At 39.1% G+C, this 18757-nt stretch overlaps 1 protein-coding gene across 1 annotated transcript in view; it reads right to left on the minus strand.

Annotated features, from left to right (window-relative positions):
- The window catches only part of LOC109034182 (lipase 3), a gene marked incomplete in the record, with an annotated part of 69221 nt that continues 50464 nt past the window's right edge, over positions 1-18757 (minus strand). Inside the window, 1 exon segment of the mRNA XM_072304506.1 lies at positions 1-40.

Consider the following 18757-nt stretch of genomic DNA (forward strand, 5'->3'; position numbering starts at 1 on the left):
TCGAATGTTCATACGGCGTTCTTCCTTAGCACGGCAGTATAGCTCCTAACCCGTTTCATGTCATAAGGTCGCAATTTATGCGTCTAGTGGAGCATTATACTCGTAAATCCGTCCCGTATTTTCTCGCCCGATCCTTTTGTCGCACGATGCCCAAAAATCCTCTCAGTCCCAGGATGATAATTTATTTGATCGCTCGAGCTGCATTTGAACTTATATTTTATGCATTATTTCTATTTTAGACTGAGCTTCTGAATCCAGGTTTTCGTTTGGACTACAAAGTTGATTTTTTAATCAATGCGTGAGGTATCTCTTCAGGATTTTTGAGATACATAAACTTTTTTTTTTTTTAATTTTATTGGTTAATTGATCTTCTGTACAGGAATTACAATTTTTCCTTTAAAACATACATAACCATTGGTTATTATGATATATAAAGTGAGGAACTATACAATATGTGACATATTTTAAGTATTTTTTTAGATATTTAATATAAACTAAAAAAGACGTCTTTTTGAGAGTACTCAGGGATTTCGATCAAAAATACCCTAAACAATACCTCATGATGAGAGAATCCTCGACTGAAAGTTTCAGCTTCAGTTCAAAGCTCGTATTGACGACACAGTGTTGCAAATTTTACAATTTTTACCATTTAAAAATGCTAGTATTTTCAAGTTTTTCAGATGAAAAGACAGCGTTTGTTGATATTGCTCTATTTTCTGAGGCACAGGATTGTTATTTGATGATACCGTGCCTTAGAAAATTAAAAAGGATCGACGAAAGCTTTTCGTCGCTTTTTCCTCTGACGAACTTAAAAAACTAGCATTTTTAAATGGTAAACAATGTAAAATTTCGAATGCTATACTTTCAAAACGAGCTTTGAGCTCACGCTGAAACTTTAAGTTGAGAATTTTCTCATCATAATGCTATCGCAAAGGCCCCATTTGAACGAAATCTCAAAGTTCCCGCAAAAATGTGCGCTTTTTGACAGGCACCTTTAATTCATAATAATGTGATAATAGATGCAGATTGCAAACATCAGTAATACATTCGAGCTTTCTAAATAAGGATTTTTCAAAACAAAACAAAAATAAAGATAAAAAAAAGTTACATTAACATTAACAGCTTGCGGCAGCGTGAATGTTACAGCTCTTCTGGGCATGATTGAATCTCAGTTCGAAAACAACGCATCTTGGACAAATGAAATTTTTCAGGGGACGATACGAATCGCGTGACACCACAAAAGGAATATTTCTACCGAAGAAGAATGAACTGCGTAATGAACCCAAATTCGGTCGTTTTCGAACTGAGAGTTTCAGATGGACTGTTTTAGCAGAAAGGAACCAAACCACAGCAATTATTGCCAAATTGAACCCGAGCAATTTAATTTTTTACAAGAGAACGTTTGTGCAGATTCCTTTGATTATTTTTAGGAATTTGCTTCCTACTATGCACAAAATTCACTGAAATTTGCACATAAATACGCACAACCCTTTTTATGGAAAAAATCAAATAGCCCAGTTAGATTTGGCAATAGCTGATGTGGCTTGGTACTTTTCTGCTTAACGCGGTCCAATAGAGATGTTGCATGTGTGAGGAATTTGCGATTTGACTATTAATTCTTACATAAAAGTTCGCGAGAAACAGGATGGTGCCACTGGTTTTCTCTGAAATCAACTCCCAAGCTCAAAAAAAGCTCTGAAGTTGAGGCCGAAATGGAGGGGATATCCCACGCTATCCTGAGAGTCCACCTCTACACCAAGACAAACTCTCCATGCAAAGATAGGGAGCAAATACATTGACAGGGCTGCCACTTTATTTGGAGACTCTAAAATTGAAAACACGGAACTCTGCTAATATATTTTCACCCTATCTTTGCATGGAGAGTTTGTCTTGATGTAGAGGTGGACTCTCAGGGTAGGGTGAGATATCCCCTCCATCTTGGCCTCAAGTTGAGGGCTTTTTTTGAGCTTGGGAGTTGATTTCGCGAGAAAACCGGTGGCACCATCGTGTTTCTCGCGAACTTTTACGTGAGAATCAATAGTCACATCGCAAACTCCTCACACATGCAACATCTCCATTGAACTGTATGCACAATCAACTACAAGGACACAGTGATACAGAGCCATCAGATTTCCGTGCAACTCCAGTTAAATCAGCCCTCCGATTCATTCTTTGAGAAACTCACCGACTCAGGTGAACCCGGAGAAAAGGACCTTGATTAAGGGTTGGTCGGCGGCTTAGGGAAGATCCAACAAAGGATTCACCGCGACGTGAGGGGAGGGGGTTGGTCCAGGCCGGGAGGATGCTGGTCGTTAATCACCGCGAGTGTAGGAGGCTCCTCCGTCCACCCCCCCCCCCTCCACACGCATCCTGATTTTTTGTCATCCTGTTGGTAATGGCACAAGACTGATCGCTTCCTCCGGAGCAGGTAAAATCCATCCCGGTGGACGGATGGACAACGGACACTCGAATCCAGCTCACTGACTTCTGATTCAAGATTCAGTGCCCACTGATTGTGCGTGCAACACTGCGAGAGATCTGATTTGCTGATTGTCCTCCTCTTGAATGAAAAATCCCACGCCGGGATGGGTATCCTGCGATATCGGATGTGCGTCACAGGGGCGCCAATGGAACATTAGACACGAAGTTAAGCATTCTGCGGGCTGATTATTGAAATTGATGGACAAAACGATAGAAACAATGGACATAGGGAGTATGGAGCGATCCTATTGGTTGAAATGTGCGGTCCTTAAAGACTAAGGGAGAAAATGATGGACTAACCATCGGGTTTCTCGTGGGTTGCCGCTAGTTAGTCTATTACCTACTGCCTTTGTCCATTGCAACCACCCGCTTTGCACCAATAAGATCCCCCCATGTCCCTTTTGTCTTCTTTGTCTATAGCTTTGTCTATCAATTTCGATAATCGGACCATACCATGGATTATATTTGGCATTAAAGAACAACTATTTCTGGCGCATTTTAGAGACAGCATACATGCCATTGGTTTCCCTTTGCAGATATGTTCTTTTATGGGAGAGCCAGAGAAAAATTCTCCAGAGAATTTTCTCTTTGCAAAAGGTCCACATGTTTCTTTACCAAAATTTAACGTAAAACACGATTTAGAGACAGCATACATGCCATTGGTTTCCCTTTGCAGATGTTTTTTTTATGGGAGAGCCAGAGAAAAATTCTCCAGAGAATTTTCTTTTTGCAAAATGTAATCAACACGTTTCTTTACCAAAATTTGACGCAAAACACGATTCTCGCAACGGGAATTACTTAAATTGACGCACAACCAACATATTTGGACGTATTAGTGCTAAAAGGAACTATGTTGCACGCAAACCCTATTCACATAGGTCCTTTTAGCATAAATACGTCCATTTTGTGTTTCTTGACGCGTGAATTCATACCTCCCGCTCATGAAAAAACAGAAGTCTACGTTACCGTGGCAGTGTCTGTGATACAAAAGTATGGCATCCTCAATCTTGACGATTTGACTCAGGTATAGTAAATGAACCACTAGACAAGGTACGAATTGAAGGATTCTGATACATGTTTCATAATCAGAATTTCACGTAAAACACGATTCGCGCAACGAAAATTACTGAAACTGACTCCTAACGAAGATATTAACGTTTTTATTTCACATTGGTTACGAGGACTTTGAACTGCCCGCTCACAAGAAACTCAAAGCTCTGCGTGAGTCAAATCGCACACTGCAACGGTTTCAGCAAGCTTCTCAATCGAACAGTGTTCATTTCCCACCATGTGTTGTTCAAACTATGAGCAATTTGCTATAGCTGAGCCAAAGCGTCAAGATTGAGGTTGCCAGATTGTTATATCGCAGAGGCTGTCATGATAAACGTTTAGCACGCGATGTGAATCACGTAGAGCATTGAGTTTTCATGAGCGGGTGGTTTGAATTCACGCATCAAGAATCATTAAATATCTCCGTGAGGAGTTGATTTTGGTAATTTTCGTTGTGTGCATCGTGTTTTACGTGAAATTTTGGTTAAGAAACATGTATAAGAATACTCAAATTTGTACCTTGTCTAGTGGTCCATTGTTTAAACTTTGAACAATAAAAGGTGAGAAAGGAGCAATGCTCGATTATGGAGGCTTACATTTTTTTTCTCTAAAAAACAGGTCTCTGCTTATCATGACAAAGCCTTAAACTCTAGTTTGAAAACTCCAGAGAGGTAACCAATGTTTAGGTTGTTTTATCTACCTCTGCGTTAAAGTCTCCAAAGAAACGCATTGCCGCAAGGCTCTTAATGTTCATTAGCTGTGATTCACAAAAATGGTAATATTGAATTTTGGACATTTCTCGCACCCAAGTTCCTACTCGTGATGTGATAAGGTAATTTTAGGTTTAGTAGAAGTGTCAAGTGAACCTAGAGAACTTAGTTGGAGCCCCGTTGATATCCACTGGAAAAAAACACATTGGATCTAGAGTCCATACTCTTGAAAACATTGACAAGAAAAAGGACTCTTGATTCATTCGGATTTTTGCTTGAATCAAAAGGGAATCCGCTTAAATTAAGAGGCTTGGTTCTTGATTTAAGCTAGATTCTGATTAAAGCAAGAGTACTTTTTCTTGTCGATGTGTTTAAGAGTCTGGACTCTAGATCCAATGTGTTATTTTCCAGTGAAGGTTTCAAGAGCAAAAAGAAGTGTTTAGTTTTCATCAGGAAAAATCAGGAAATGAGATGTAAATCAGGGAATAAGCATGGTCAAGAATTCAAGACACCATGCATAAGACTAAACTCTTCTTTTTGCTCTTGAAACCTTCACTGGAAAAAAAACACATTTGGATCTAGAGTCCAAACCCTTAAAAACATCGACAAGAAAAAGTACTCTTGATTCAATCAGAATCTAGCTTAAATCAAGAACCAAGCCTCTTAATTTAAGCGGATTTCGTTTTGGTTTGAGCTTAAATCCGATTGAATCACGAGTACTTTTTCTTGTCGATGTTTTTAAGAGTCTGGACTTTAGATCCATTGTGTGTGTTTTTTTTTTTTTTTTTCCAAAGTACACCCCCCGAGTCCGCCTATGGACCCCAAGAGAAGTTCCGAACTTGGAAATGAACCGGACTCAAGAGTCGACAACGGTGGAGCGGGTGATCGAAGAGCGATGAGTGGTGAGCAACGAGCTGGAAGCCGGCTTGCTCGCGTGGTGCGCGGTTGAATTGGCCGGAATGCGCGTTTGTTTGAAACAATGCCTTTCTTTTGTGGGCCGCAACAAAAGGCCCCTGACTGACGGATCGCGGCTCATGCGCACTCGCTGGGCCCGACCTGGAACCGGAAATGGGAAAAGACCCCCCCCCCCCCCCCCTTCCCCACGCACACGATCGGGCCCCGAGCCAGACACCTGTCTCGCTTTCGATTACTGCACCGTTCAGTAATTCGTAAATGATGATATTTACGAACGCTTTAACTCGCCTCAGCGTTGCCTCGCCTGTTTTCTCCGCCATTAGTTTTTAACTTGTTTCTAATAGAGAATTTGTAGGTTTTTGAAATTTAATGAATTTCGTGTTTAAGTAGAGTGTCCTGAGTGAACTGAACACGAGGATACCCTTAGTTCATGAATTGAAGAAGATTGAAGATTGTTGGAGAAGATGTGACAAAATGATTTAATCTGCTAATGTACGCGTGTTTGAATGGACGTATTTCTGTCAAACGGAACTAAGCGCCAATTTGAGTTCCTTTTGAGGATGCTGTTTTAATTTAGAATGCCGGATAGTGCGTTCTGTCAAACGGAACTAAGCGCCATGGAAAAGCATTGCGAGTATAGGACGAAATGAGCCCGACACCCGATTTCGCCGCCAATCCAAGCCCCCCTCTACCTTCCTCTCCCCATGGTGCTTAGTTCCGTTTGACAGAAATACGTCCAAATGGGAAATGCCGCCTGATGAATTTAAAATCCATCCAGAACGCATATGATAAAGCTAATTATGGAACTATTGCATTTGAATGAAGTTTTCATCATCTCTAACAAAAATTCAACAGCCGATACAAATGAGTTATTAAAGTCCCTTATCCTTCGATGAAAATCAGGAGTTTTCATTTTTGCAGCAGGCCCATTAGGATTGTGAAGAAGTTATTGTCCTATTGGAAATACGGAACACGCTCGGAATTTATTTATTTTCATTGCCGTTATTTCAAATCATTTCCTCCATTCCGAATACTCAGAACGCAGCTGAAAAAATACTGTGCGAACACCAAGCTTGACATATTCGCTAGTCCTCTTGTCACCCAGTGCCTAAGTATGTTTATGTTTAAAAATCCAACTTAGTAAAATCACTAGAAATGTGCCGTCTCATCACTCCTCACAAGTGCTATCGGAGAGCAGGCCCAGGTAAACGGATTTTCAGATATCTTTTCAGTCTCATTTAATAAGCTTCTATAATGCGACGTTTTGGTGTTATTTTAGGGCCCAGTCACTAAGGACCCACCAGAATAAAGCGATAAGTCAATACAATGTAAGGTTCCAATAGCGAAGAGAGAAAGAGAGAGAAAGCCACAACCCCTGATTCTGGGAATCGGGGTGCGGCAGGAACAGGACGTTTCAACATGCTTAGCAATAAAAGAGTTTCCGGAGGTGGTAGGGGTGGATTTCTTTATATTCCTCCTTGGACATGCTGACACAACAAGAAATAGGGTGGAAAAGTGAAATCTGGAATTGTTGTCCTTGACACGGTTCCTATTCTACCGTGCCAAGGAAGAACCGCGTATGAGTCATTAGGCGCTGCCAAATTTCCTTCGAAAAAATCACAAATTTTTAGAAAAAATTTTAGATATTTCTCTTCCGATCTTTCAGGGGAATTCATTCGTAATTTGTTCTAAAAAGTCTGCAAATTTAAAGGAAAAATATTCATAGCTATCTTCAAAAATGACTATTTACTGAGAGTAAATTTGGCAACGTTTGAATGTTCATACTGTGTTTTTACTTAGCACGGCAGAGCAGCTCTGCTGTGCTAAGGAAGAACGCCGTATGAGCATTCGAGAGTTGCCAAATTTACTCTCAGTAAATATTCATCATTGAAGAAAGCTATGAGTATTTTTCCTTGAAATTTTCAGGAACTTCGGGGGAAATTACGAACAAAATCATCGGAAAAATTGGAGGGAAAATATTCACACGTTTACCAGGAACATTGTGTTTACCAAAGGAAATTTGGCAACGCCTGAAGGTTCACACGACGTTCTTCCTAAGCACAGCAGTGCTCTCCTCAGCTCCTTGGTTTCAACCCTTTCGATTTATCCTCATTTTTTACGAAACGTGAACAGGGGTCTTCCTGCAAAAGCAAAATTCCTCCATCTCTCGGAATTTTTTATTCGAGCGGTGGGCAAATACTGGTAAGCTCCATTAGGCGTCGCTAAGATTCTGCTGGATGTTCTTTTCTGTGAGGAGCCTATTGATGATTAAATTGGAGAATTTGCACGAAAAAATTTAATTGCTGCATCTGAAAGTGCTTTAAGAGTTGCTTTCACGATATTATTAATAATTTTTTATTATTACTAAACTAATTACAACTAAATTAACAGTTATACATAGTACGTATATATAATTTAGTTATAAGCTAGAGTCTAAAGTTAGACTCAAAAGTTCAAAGTTCATTTACTAATCATATTTTAACCTTATAATGTAAAAACAATTAATACTCTGTAGTTTTGTTCATAAATAAAAAAAAAAAAAAAAAAAAAAAAAAAAAAATTAATAATTTTTTACTGAAATGGAAAATAGTATGAAAATAGATTTGAAACTGAGAAAATGCACCGCCTAATGACGTAATCTGGCGGCATTTCCTATTTTGGTATGTAGGGTGTAGCCAAGTGCTAGAAGTAATGTAACAATTTTATAAAAAAAAAAACACTTACATTTTTTCAAGAAAGTTTGACCGAAGTTTTTCAGTGGTTACCGCTGAGAGCTGTTACCTACCTGGTCTAAAATTAAATTATGGCCTTTGAGATGTATATGTTGCGGGAAAACTATTTCAACACATGTAATTCAGCGGATTAAATCATTTTTTCGTATCTCAGTAATTAGGTAATCAATCTATGAACCAAAAGTATCCTCGTGCTCAGTTCTCTCGGTAGTTTCTACTTAAATACAAAATATTTATCAAAGTTCAGACTCCTGCAAGGAATTCTTATCGGAAGATCCGAACTAAATTTTGGTCTTATTTTAATTTCTAGTTATAGCAAATAGAGTTAATACTTTGTAGTTCTCTATATTTTGAAAAAAGAAAAAAAAAATTTCAATTCAACCACTAGATCCCTGATAAACGAGAAGATCGGTTGCCCGATCCTAGAAATGCCTGATGGCGCTCACCACAGATTTGGAATTTTTGCCCTATTTTTGGGTAGTGTTTTAAGTTGAGTTTTAGTTCAAGCTGAACAAAGTATGATGTTTTAAAATTAAAAGTATAATAAGATTGGAACTTCCGATGGAAATTTTTTAATACGATCGACAGAAATGAAATTGTGTCGAACTTGATGAAAATCCGCCTATTTTTAGCCGGTGTTCATCCGAATCTTCCATGGCAAATTCTGCCGTGCCAAGGAGAAACACCGTATGAACCTTCAGGCGTTGCCAAATTTTCATTTATAAAAAACGAATTTCCTGGTAAACTTACATATTTTTCTCCCAATTTTTCAGATTATGTTGTTTGCAATTTCAACTAAAGTTTCCTGCTTTTCTGCTTTTCTACTCCTGCGTTAAAGTCCCCTTGTGATAGACTCGGAACGGTGCAGTGTAACACAATGGTTACAAACCATAGATCCTATACTGCTAGAGATGCGATGCGTGCTATGGAAAAACGCCGTATGAACCTTCAGGCGATCCCACATTTCCTTTGATAAAACACGAATTTCCTAGTAAATGTATGAATATTTTTCTCCCAATTTTTCAGATTATGTTGTTAGCAATTTCACCTAAAGCTCCTGAAAATTTCAAGAAAAAATGTTCATAACTTTTCTCAAAAATGAACATTTTACTTCAGGAAATTTGGCAAGTTTCGAATGCTCATACGGCGTTCTTCCTTAGCGCGACAGAATTACTAGGAGACTTTAACGCTGGAGAAGGAAAGCAAAACGTGCGTTGCACGACAAAGAATTAGTGCGCAAGAGATTGCATACTTTCCAGGCCGTCTTTAAAAACCACGCATTACGAGTGCTTCCGAGCCACGCAGTGGCGTGGCGTGAATTGCGATGTATCGATTGTTCTGCCATTTAAACCTATTGTAAAGAATCGATTATTAAGGTGTTCGTAGCGAACACCCTGTTCATCGATCATTTTCCATAGGTTTAAATGACATAACAATCGATATATCGCAAAGCACGCCACGCCACTGGAGCCACCTTAAAAAAGAGTAATCCAGAAAAATCAATCGGCAGAAAAAATGTTTGAAGTCAACACTCAAATCCCGTCAGTCCGAACTCTGTATTGCGAAAGAACGTCCTATGAGCCCTCGAACGTTGCCAAAATTCGTGAGATAAAACGAGAATTGCGTGGGGAATTTTTGGGCCCCCCCAAATTAGTTTATGATTTTTAATCGCGATTTCATCAAAACTATCTAAATATTTCAAGGAAAAATATTCATACCATACCTCACCAGGACAGAATATTAATATTATCGTGATACGCACCGCTTTTGTTTGTGGAACTACGCAATTCACTTGGATGGCATTTAGCAAAAAGGAATACCAGCGCGATTACAGTGTTTTCAAGATCGTACACCTTCTTCTGTACGTTTAAAATTACTCATTATTTATGTACAGTGTTAGAACTTACCTTCAGTATTTTCCTTCAAAACTAACAATTGTTTCGTGAGAAGCCAGAACTATTTGGACTGCATTTTGCAATTTGGAACTATAAATTTTGGCTCATAAGAAAAAACACTCATATGCATTGGGAAACTAATGGCACATACATTGTTTTGAAACTGAGCTAGAATTTATAGTTCCAAATTGCAAAATGTAGTCCATTTGTTATTCTGGGAGATTTCTTTGATAATTATGAAGAAGCAAACTTTTTTCAACACTGTAATTGAGATGGTTCCTTTTTCCAAAATTCGATCCACTTAGAGACTTTCTCTGGACTTTGCCCCCCGCTCCCCTCTCTCTCTTTGTAGTTCAGTATTTTTTTGCTTTTTCACTGTAACGGATCTGTTTCCGAAATAATTTATTTCCGTGTTCTTTTTCCTGTTTACGACCTCCCCCCCCCCCTCCCATTGTTTTGCAGCCCGGAGGTTTCTTGACCGGACCGCCAAAGAAACAAAACAGGGGATTTCCATGTCCTGATTACAGTGACGCGTAAGGTCCATCATCCATCTCAATGAAACAAAGGACCCCGCCTGGCCGCATCCGAAAGTTCTTAATGATGTTTACGATGGAATGCACCCCTTCCTGAAACCCCGCAAAGCTCGGTTTTTCCGCCATTAGAAAACAAGGAAGAAGTTTCTGGAATACATCCTAATTGCGAGAGGGGTCAGCCGGGGGGGGGGGGATTGTTTGTGGTGGCTACAGGCCAGCAGTTTACGAGATTATAAAAGGTCAAACCCAACCCTAAATTTCAGTCAGTTTGGTTTCAGCAAGCGAAGTAATTTCATGGGTGAGCAGGTCCGTGGGTCAGTCAGTCGGTCAGTCGGTAGTGTTGTGTGGTGTTATGTTGTGTTGTGTTGTGTTGTAGTGGTGAAGTGCAGTCAGATACCGGAATCGCAACGCTTACGCTACAGGTTCTAATCCGTGAGTACACTGTGTATACTAGCTTATTCTTAACTTCTACTGCAAGAAAATTTATAGTTCAAAATTTATATCTTCTACAATTCAAAAATTTATTTTTTAATTTTTTTAATTTCAAATTTTTTATATTTTAAATTTTAGATTTCAATTTTCACTTTATAAATTTTAAAATTTTTGGTTTTCAATTTTATTTTTATCTTAATAATACATATCATTTTTCCAATTTATTCATACTCAATAGGTCAATAATACATATATATTATTACTACCGCAACTATATACTTACTACTACTCATACTATACTTACTTTCTTACTTACTTACTTACTTACTTACTTACTTACTGTACTTACTGTACTTACTATACTTATTTACTTACCATACTACTCACTATATACCTACTATTACAATATTTATAGTATATATACACTATTGATCTATTGAGTCTGAAAAAATGGAAGAAATGATGTAAAACATTAACATAAAAATCAAATTGAAAAATAAACATTATAAAATTTAAAAAGTAAAAATTTTAATTCTAAAATGTAAAAGTTAAAATTTTTGAAATAAAAAAATTTAATTTTAAGAATCTATAATAAAGTTCCTAAACTGTAAAGACTGTTAACTGTTAAACTTTTTTCTTAAGCCAGATTTTTTCACCTCCTCAAAAGCTTTACGTCAGCTTTTCTTTCTCATTTGTATGTATCTATTCTGACTTGACGAGGGATGCGGTTAGATAATTTTTACCATTTTAATCACAAGGAAAATTGATTGACTACGTTTTTATTACTCTCTCGAATGAGAAACTAGTTTTGCTCTCTGTGTTTTACTTTCATTTATTTTTTTATCAGATGATGAAACGAACACAGTAAAAATTGTTGGAGGGTATGATCGAAAAATGAAAACGTGAATCGATCGACAAATTATTAAAAAACTGGTATCGACTCGATCGACATGAATCGATCGAAAAATGAAAACGTGAATCGATCGACATGAATCAATCGACACCGATTCGATCGACAGTTAATTTAAAAACACCCGTATCGATTCGATCGACATGAATGGATCGAAAAATAAAAACGTGAATCGATCGACACCAATTCAATCGACAACCGTGAATCGATCGACAAACCCTTGAATCGATCGACAAACCCGTGAATCGATCGACAAAAGCCGTGAGTCGATCGATTGACGTTTTTATTTTTCGATCCATTCATGTCGATCGAATCGACACGGGTGTTTTTAAATTAACTGTCGATCGAATCGGTGTCGATTGATTCATGTCGAGCGATTCACGTTTTCATTTTTTGATTGATTCATGTCGATCGAGTCGACACCGGTTTTTTAATAATTTGTCGATCGAATCGGTGTCGATCGATTCACGTCGATCGATTCACGTTTTCATTTTTCGATTGATTCATGTCGATTGAATCCTTACCCTCCTAAGAAACCGGTGTCGACTCGATCGACATGAATCGATCGAAAAACGAAAACGTGATTCGATCGACATGAATCAATCGACACCGATGCGATCGACAGTTAATTTAAAAACACTCGTGTCGATTCGATTGACATGAATGGATCGAAAAATAAAAACGTCAATCGATCGACATTGATTCGATCGACTCACGGGTTTGTCGATCGACTCATGGCTTTTGTCGATCGATTCACGGGTTTGTCGATCGATTCAAGGGTTTGTCGATCGATTCACGGTTGTCGATTGAATCGGTGTCGATCGATTCACGTTTTTATTTTTCGATCCATTCATGTCGATCGAATCGATACGGGTGTTTTTAAATCAACTGTCGATCGAATCGGTGTCGATTGATTCATGTCGATCGAGTCGATACCGGTTTTTTAATAATTTGTCGATCGAATCGGTGTCGATCGGTTCATGTCGATCGATTCACGTTTTCATTTTTCGATCGATTCATGTCGATCGAATCCGAAATTGTTTCACCTTGTTTTATCTAGTGTTTTTTCTTGTATACTTTAAACTACTTTTCCTCTATTTGCATAATTTCAGACCAGTAGGAAAAGCAGTTTTTCAAACTGTTCAGCTTAGTTTCATTTTTCGTTTTATATTCCGTAAACCTCAAACTACCTAATTTTCTTTTGTTTATCTTTTTTTTTCAGATCGGCAAGAAACGAAGCGCTCACAGCGGAAGCTGTTTTACTCGCATTTTGATCATTGAATTTCACATTAATAATATTTAGTGTTGCAAATATTAATATAGATTTTTGCAAAATTAAGCAGGAAACACTGAGACGTTTCTAATTACTTATCACTTTTTTATCATTTATAATCACTTTAAAATGACTTTTATTAGTAGCTCACATCGTCGCCTACCTGACATAAGGGCGTAGCTACACTTTGCAATGAACCCTGTCTTCCACACAATTCAATGCTTTTCCGGGCTCATCTCAATGTGTAGTTACGCCCTTCTGTCAGCGGGCCGATTATTGAAATTGATAGACAAAGCTATAGCCAAAGAAGACAAAAGAAATATAGAGGGATCCTATTGGTGATAGCGGGCGGTTGCATTGGACAAAAGAGGTAGGTAATAGACTAAGTAACAGCAACCTACGAGGGACCCGACAATTAGTCCATTACTTTCTCCCTTCGCCTAAAGGAACCACCCGTTTCAACCAATAGGATAGCTCCATACTTCCTATGTCTTCTTTGTCTATCGCCTTATCTTTCAATTTCAACAATCGGCCCGCAGCCAAGCGACGACATAACAAATAGCGAAAAAAAAGACAAAAGTAGAAATTAGCTACATTAAATTCCAAATAAATAATTAATTTTGTATTAGAACAAGAGATGGGTATCAGCTTTATCAAATTAATTTTACATGAACAAAAAGCCCAAAGAATCATCATATTAAAAACAACAGAAAAGGGGATAGTATTCAAACAAACAAAAATATTTATCAAATTTATTTATATAAAAACACAACTTCTATTTAAAATAAATCTTCCACTAAACTTTTTATTTTCAAATTAAGTTAAGCTCCAACTAATCTTTCTTTCTTTTTTATTCTTAGTTTGTTTCAGGTCTGCAAAAAACGAAGAAAATGCTCCGCATGATGAGCTATTGAAGACGGAAGTAGTGCCCTCCAAAATGTGTACCTATTTGTTCTATCGTATCCATAACTTAAATGCCCTCAGTTGCTGAAAGAGATAAAAAGTATTTGCAATTCCTATTAGTTATGCATAGTTCTCGTGTGATACCTACTACCGAACAATACTGCATTCAACTGAAAGTAATTGGACTGAATCATGTAGAAAGGAATTATCATTTTCGGTTTATTGTAGCATAGACATAAATGCCATGAATTTTTCTAAATGAGCCAGAAATATTAGTTTCTTTTTGCGTTATACAGTTCAGTTACTCTACAGCTGAATGCAAACTTGAAATTAACGAGAAAAACAAAACCACTAAGCTCGGACGCATTATCTGACGTAAGGGAGTACCTCGATTTTCGTATGAGCCTTAGAAAGCATGGTTTTATATGCGAAATAGAGCTCACATGGAAATTGAGATATGCCCTTACATCAGAAGGGAACGGTATGTAACAAGGTGGTACAATACTGATTAATAATAAAATAGGTAGTAGATAAGCCAAATGGTACAAATAGTGCTGCGTCCACACAATTTTGCTGGGAAAACAAGGCCAAAAAGTTCGAAAAAATAGAAATCAAAAGTTCTATTTGGCCTCGTTTCCCTCACAAAATAGTGTGGACCCAGCACTATTTTACCACCTTTCTGCAATTAACGCTGCATGATATAGTTCAAAAGCATCACGGAACTGCATTTTAAATTTGAAAAAGTAATACCTAAACTTCGATATCTGAATTTTGCTTACCTAAACTTTGATATCTGAATTTTGCTTGACTAAAATTATGACAAGAGATAAATGGACAAATGGATCATGGACCTATGCACGCTAAAAGGAAGTATGTTGCATGCAAATAGTTCCCTTTAGCATTTATAAGTCCAGCGTAATAATCAATGGCGTGGCGTGAATTGCGATATATCGATTGTTATGCCATGTAAACCTATGGTAAAGAATCGATTATTAAGGTGTCCGCTGCGAACATTCTATTTATCGATCATTTTCCATAGGATTAAATGGCATAACAATCGATTTATCGCAATTCACATTACACCACTGATGATCATAGAGCCAAACTTTTATCTACGTGGATGAGGGATTAAATAGAAATGTAGAAGCCAGTTTTGTCACCTGTTACTAATCATACTAATAATTCATGATTTGCCTTGTTTGTTTCAGATGCGGCTGAAGATTCGGGCTTAGGGGGAGGGATCGCTGAGGGGGGAGGTTCCCAGGGAAGGGGGGTTCGTAGGGTTGGGAAGTATCGCGGAACTAGGATTCCCAGGGGGGAGAGTCCCGGGGAGAGGGGGGTCCGTAGGGTTGGGTGCGGCATCGCGGGGTAGGGTTTCCTAAGGGGGTTTCCCGGGGAGAGGGGGGGATGTCCGTGGGGTTTAAGTAGGATCGTGGAGTAGGGTTTCCAAGGGGGGAGGGGCCGCGGAGTAGAATCACGGGGAGAGTAGGATTATTTTTTTTTTTTTTTTTTTCCGCGACTGGCTTGCTGAGATCCTCCGGGGCGTTACGTCCCGGGGTCTGCCGTCGCCGCAGGGGCGCCCGCCGGGACCCCGTGGGTCCGTTGGGCGTCCCTGCCCCCGACCCCCCCGCGAGGGGGGTCTTTGCCCCCCCGCAAGGGGGGCTTTTTTTCCCCCCTCGCGGGGGGTCGGGGTGGGGGCGCCCAGCGGACCCTTATGGGGTCCCGGCGGGCGCCCCTGCCGGCGACGGCGGCTCCGGGCGTTACGCCCGGAGGATCTCAGCAAGCCACGAGTGGAAAAAAAAAAAAAAAAAAAAAAAAGGGAGGAGGTGGGAAAGGAACCTGGGGCCCGAGGGGCCGGAAGCCGGGTTGGGGGAGGCCGTCATCGTAACGGGATCGTCGTACCGGGATCATCGTGCCAGGATCATCGTACCGGATCATCGTACCGGGATCGTCGATTTTTTTTTTTTTTTTTTTTTTTTTTTTTTTTTTTTTTTTTTTTTTTTTTTTTTTTTTTTTTTTACTGTTTCAGGTGCAGCTGCCGTTCCCGCAACCGAAGGTAAGATACCGTTTAATTTCTCCTCATTTGTAAATAAGGGTTATAATCGTTAATCAGTTTTAGCGGGCACTACTTCCGTCTTACGAGCAGAGCTGCTTTTTAGCAGAATCAAAAATGGCATGGAGCAGAGGAAGCATAGAGCTGCGTCAGCATTGGTAAGTACTTTATTTTTTCCTCCCCCCCCCCCGTGGATTAGGGCTCATGGCGATACCACGTTAAAAAAAGCGCGCCTAAAGCTCTACCTCCAGGAGCAGTACCGTATCATGTACCTGATCGGACTATCCTAAGGTGGTGTGGAAACGAGCTTTTCAAAAGTTGTTTCCCCATTCCTTTTACGATTTGTGCTTTATACTGCCGTGCTGAGGAAAAACGTCGTATGAATATTCGAGAGGTGCCAAATGTCCTCCGATAAAACGTTTAGTAATGAAGAAGCTTATGAATATTTTTCCTTGACATTTTCAGGAACTGTAGGTGAAATTGCGAACAAAATTATCTGAAAATTTGGGAGGAAAATATTCAAACATTTTCCCAAAAATTCGTGATATAACGGAGGAAATTTGCCAACGCTTGAGGGTTTATACGGCGTTCTTCCTTAGCACGGCAGTATAGCTTCTGGCTGACGTCAAAACCTGAGAATATTTTTATTGAACCATACGAAACTGAAATTTTCAGGTGAGAGCAACACGAAGCTGAAGAAGTGTGAATTTTCTTTTTTACACGGAGAGCAGGAATTCAATACCTGGTAACTGCCATCAGGTGCCTATAATGGGGCATCAGTTTCTAATAGACCAAATTTAGAGAAAATTTCCTGATGGAAATCCAATGAAAACGGGACACTTTACGCTGAGGAGCAACATGCATATTATAGCAATAACCTGATGACGCTCGCCAGGTTTTGAATTTCTACTCGTCATGTATGATAGGCCAAGGTGATGTCATAAGTCTGTGTGGCATACTGCCGTGCAAAAGAAGAACGCCGTATGAACATCCAAGAGTTGCCAAATTTCCTTCGATATAAGGTTTATCTTTGAGGAATGTTATGAACATTTTTCTTTGAGATTTTCTGGAGCTTTAGGTATCCTCTCTGAATAATTGGTGGAAGATATTCACAGATTTCTCTTCATAATTTGTCAGAGGAAATTTAGCAACGTCTGAAGACTCATGCGGTGTTCTTCCTCTAGGTGTGGTAGTATTTCACAGTTATATTCCTACATACATCGGCAAAAACTGTAGTTACATTTTTCAATCGTGAAACGACGTATTTTGTACAAGTATTAAAGCTTTGAGAATAGGTTGATTTGTCCTAAGTACTTCTCTCTTTTTTTTTTTTTTTTTTTTTTTTTTTTTTTTTTTTTTTTTCTTCAGGGACATTCCCCATCTGACTTTATTCATTTTAATGTGATACAAAATAAATGAGTGTGCATATAATAATTGTTACATGGTGTTGATAAAATTATTTACATTTGAATAGGACGGAAATTATCGGTGGATATCTCTATCGCCCTTGTTACCTACTTCTCTTGTTGCCTTTGTAAAATGGTCGACCCAACAAATTCCCATAACATTTATCAAATTTAAGCCATCTCCACCAACTTGACTAGTACCAAAACCAGCAAAAAACATGGTCAAATCCTCCATCCTTTTCCCCCCGCGATTCACAGAGAGCAGAATATGCGCACCAATGTAATTGAAGCTCGTAATACTCGATCATAATACCTCTCCAGCAGCCGATTATGGCCAAAGGGCTGTCCACACCTATTCTCCTGAACCCACAGCAGTGATTCATCTCTGAATGAACGAATCGTCTCTAAAAGAGCACAAATCCATTGCCCAGATGAGACCCATAACGCTATATTCTTACGTGGACGTATTTATGCTAAAAGGGACTATGTGCATGGGGCTTGCGTGACACATAGCTCCTTTTGGTATAAATACGTTCGTATAGCTCAGGGCTCAACTGGAAATTGGATTAATTCCCATTGAGAAACAACCCATTGAAATATGAATTATACTGAATTTTATCTTGATCGGAGGCTGCGTTAGCGGTGGCGTAAACCTGGCGCAGCGTGGCCCGTGGCGTGGCTTGAGAGCCCACCAGCATAAGCACCTGTCTGCGGATCGGATCCTTGCATCTTCCTCTTCGAGATCCGGGATCGATAAAAGCAGATATTGTTTACGCACACGGAAATTTGAGAAAGAGTTCCCCGAAAGCCCCTCCTCCTTTGATGAAGCGTGCCAGACGCTCGCCGGGCGATTGTTTAACCCCAGCAGGGTTCGGCACAGTGTTGCCATTTTACAATGAAAGAATGAGTGCACTGGAAAAAAAACACATTGGATCTAGAGTCCAGACTCTTAAAAACATTGACAAGAAAAAATACTCTTGATTCAATCAGATTTAAGCTTAAATCAAGAGCCAAGCCTCTTAATTTGAGCGGATCTCCTTTGTCAATCTTTTCAAGAGTCTGGACTCAAGATCCAATGTGTTTTTTTTCCAGTGTATGTGAACAAGAGACGAGATTTGCCACTACGCTGACCTGCTGTATAGTATCACAGAATTGTTTTCTCTCTAGAAAACAGTATGTTAAACATAACAAAGTCTTAAACTCGGGTCTAAAAACTCCAGAAATGCGACTATCGTTTAAGTTGTTTTTTCTGCCCTTGCGTTAAAGTCTCCAAAAGAAAATACATCGCCGCGCAGCGGATCGCGAGTCAATTAGATAGGTCAGACATGAAATTTTTGACTAACCCTGCAAATTTTGATGTTTATTTCGTCATATTTTCAATTTTATGAAAAAATTCGTCTTCAAAATTCGTCTAATCTCTATTAGATGAAATCACTGAAATAGGTAAAACAGCAAAATTCACCT

Source organism: Bemisia tabaci, chromosome 9, assembly GCF_918797505.1.
Source record: "Bemisia tabaci chromosome 9, PGI_BMITA_v3".
In the NCBI taxonomy this organism is placed as follows: Eukaryota; Metazoa; Arthropoda; class Insecta; order Hemiptera; family Aleyrodidae; genus Bemisia; species Bemisia tabaci.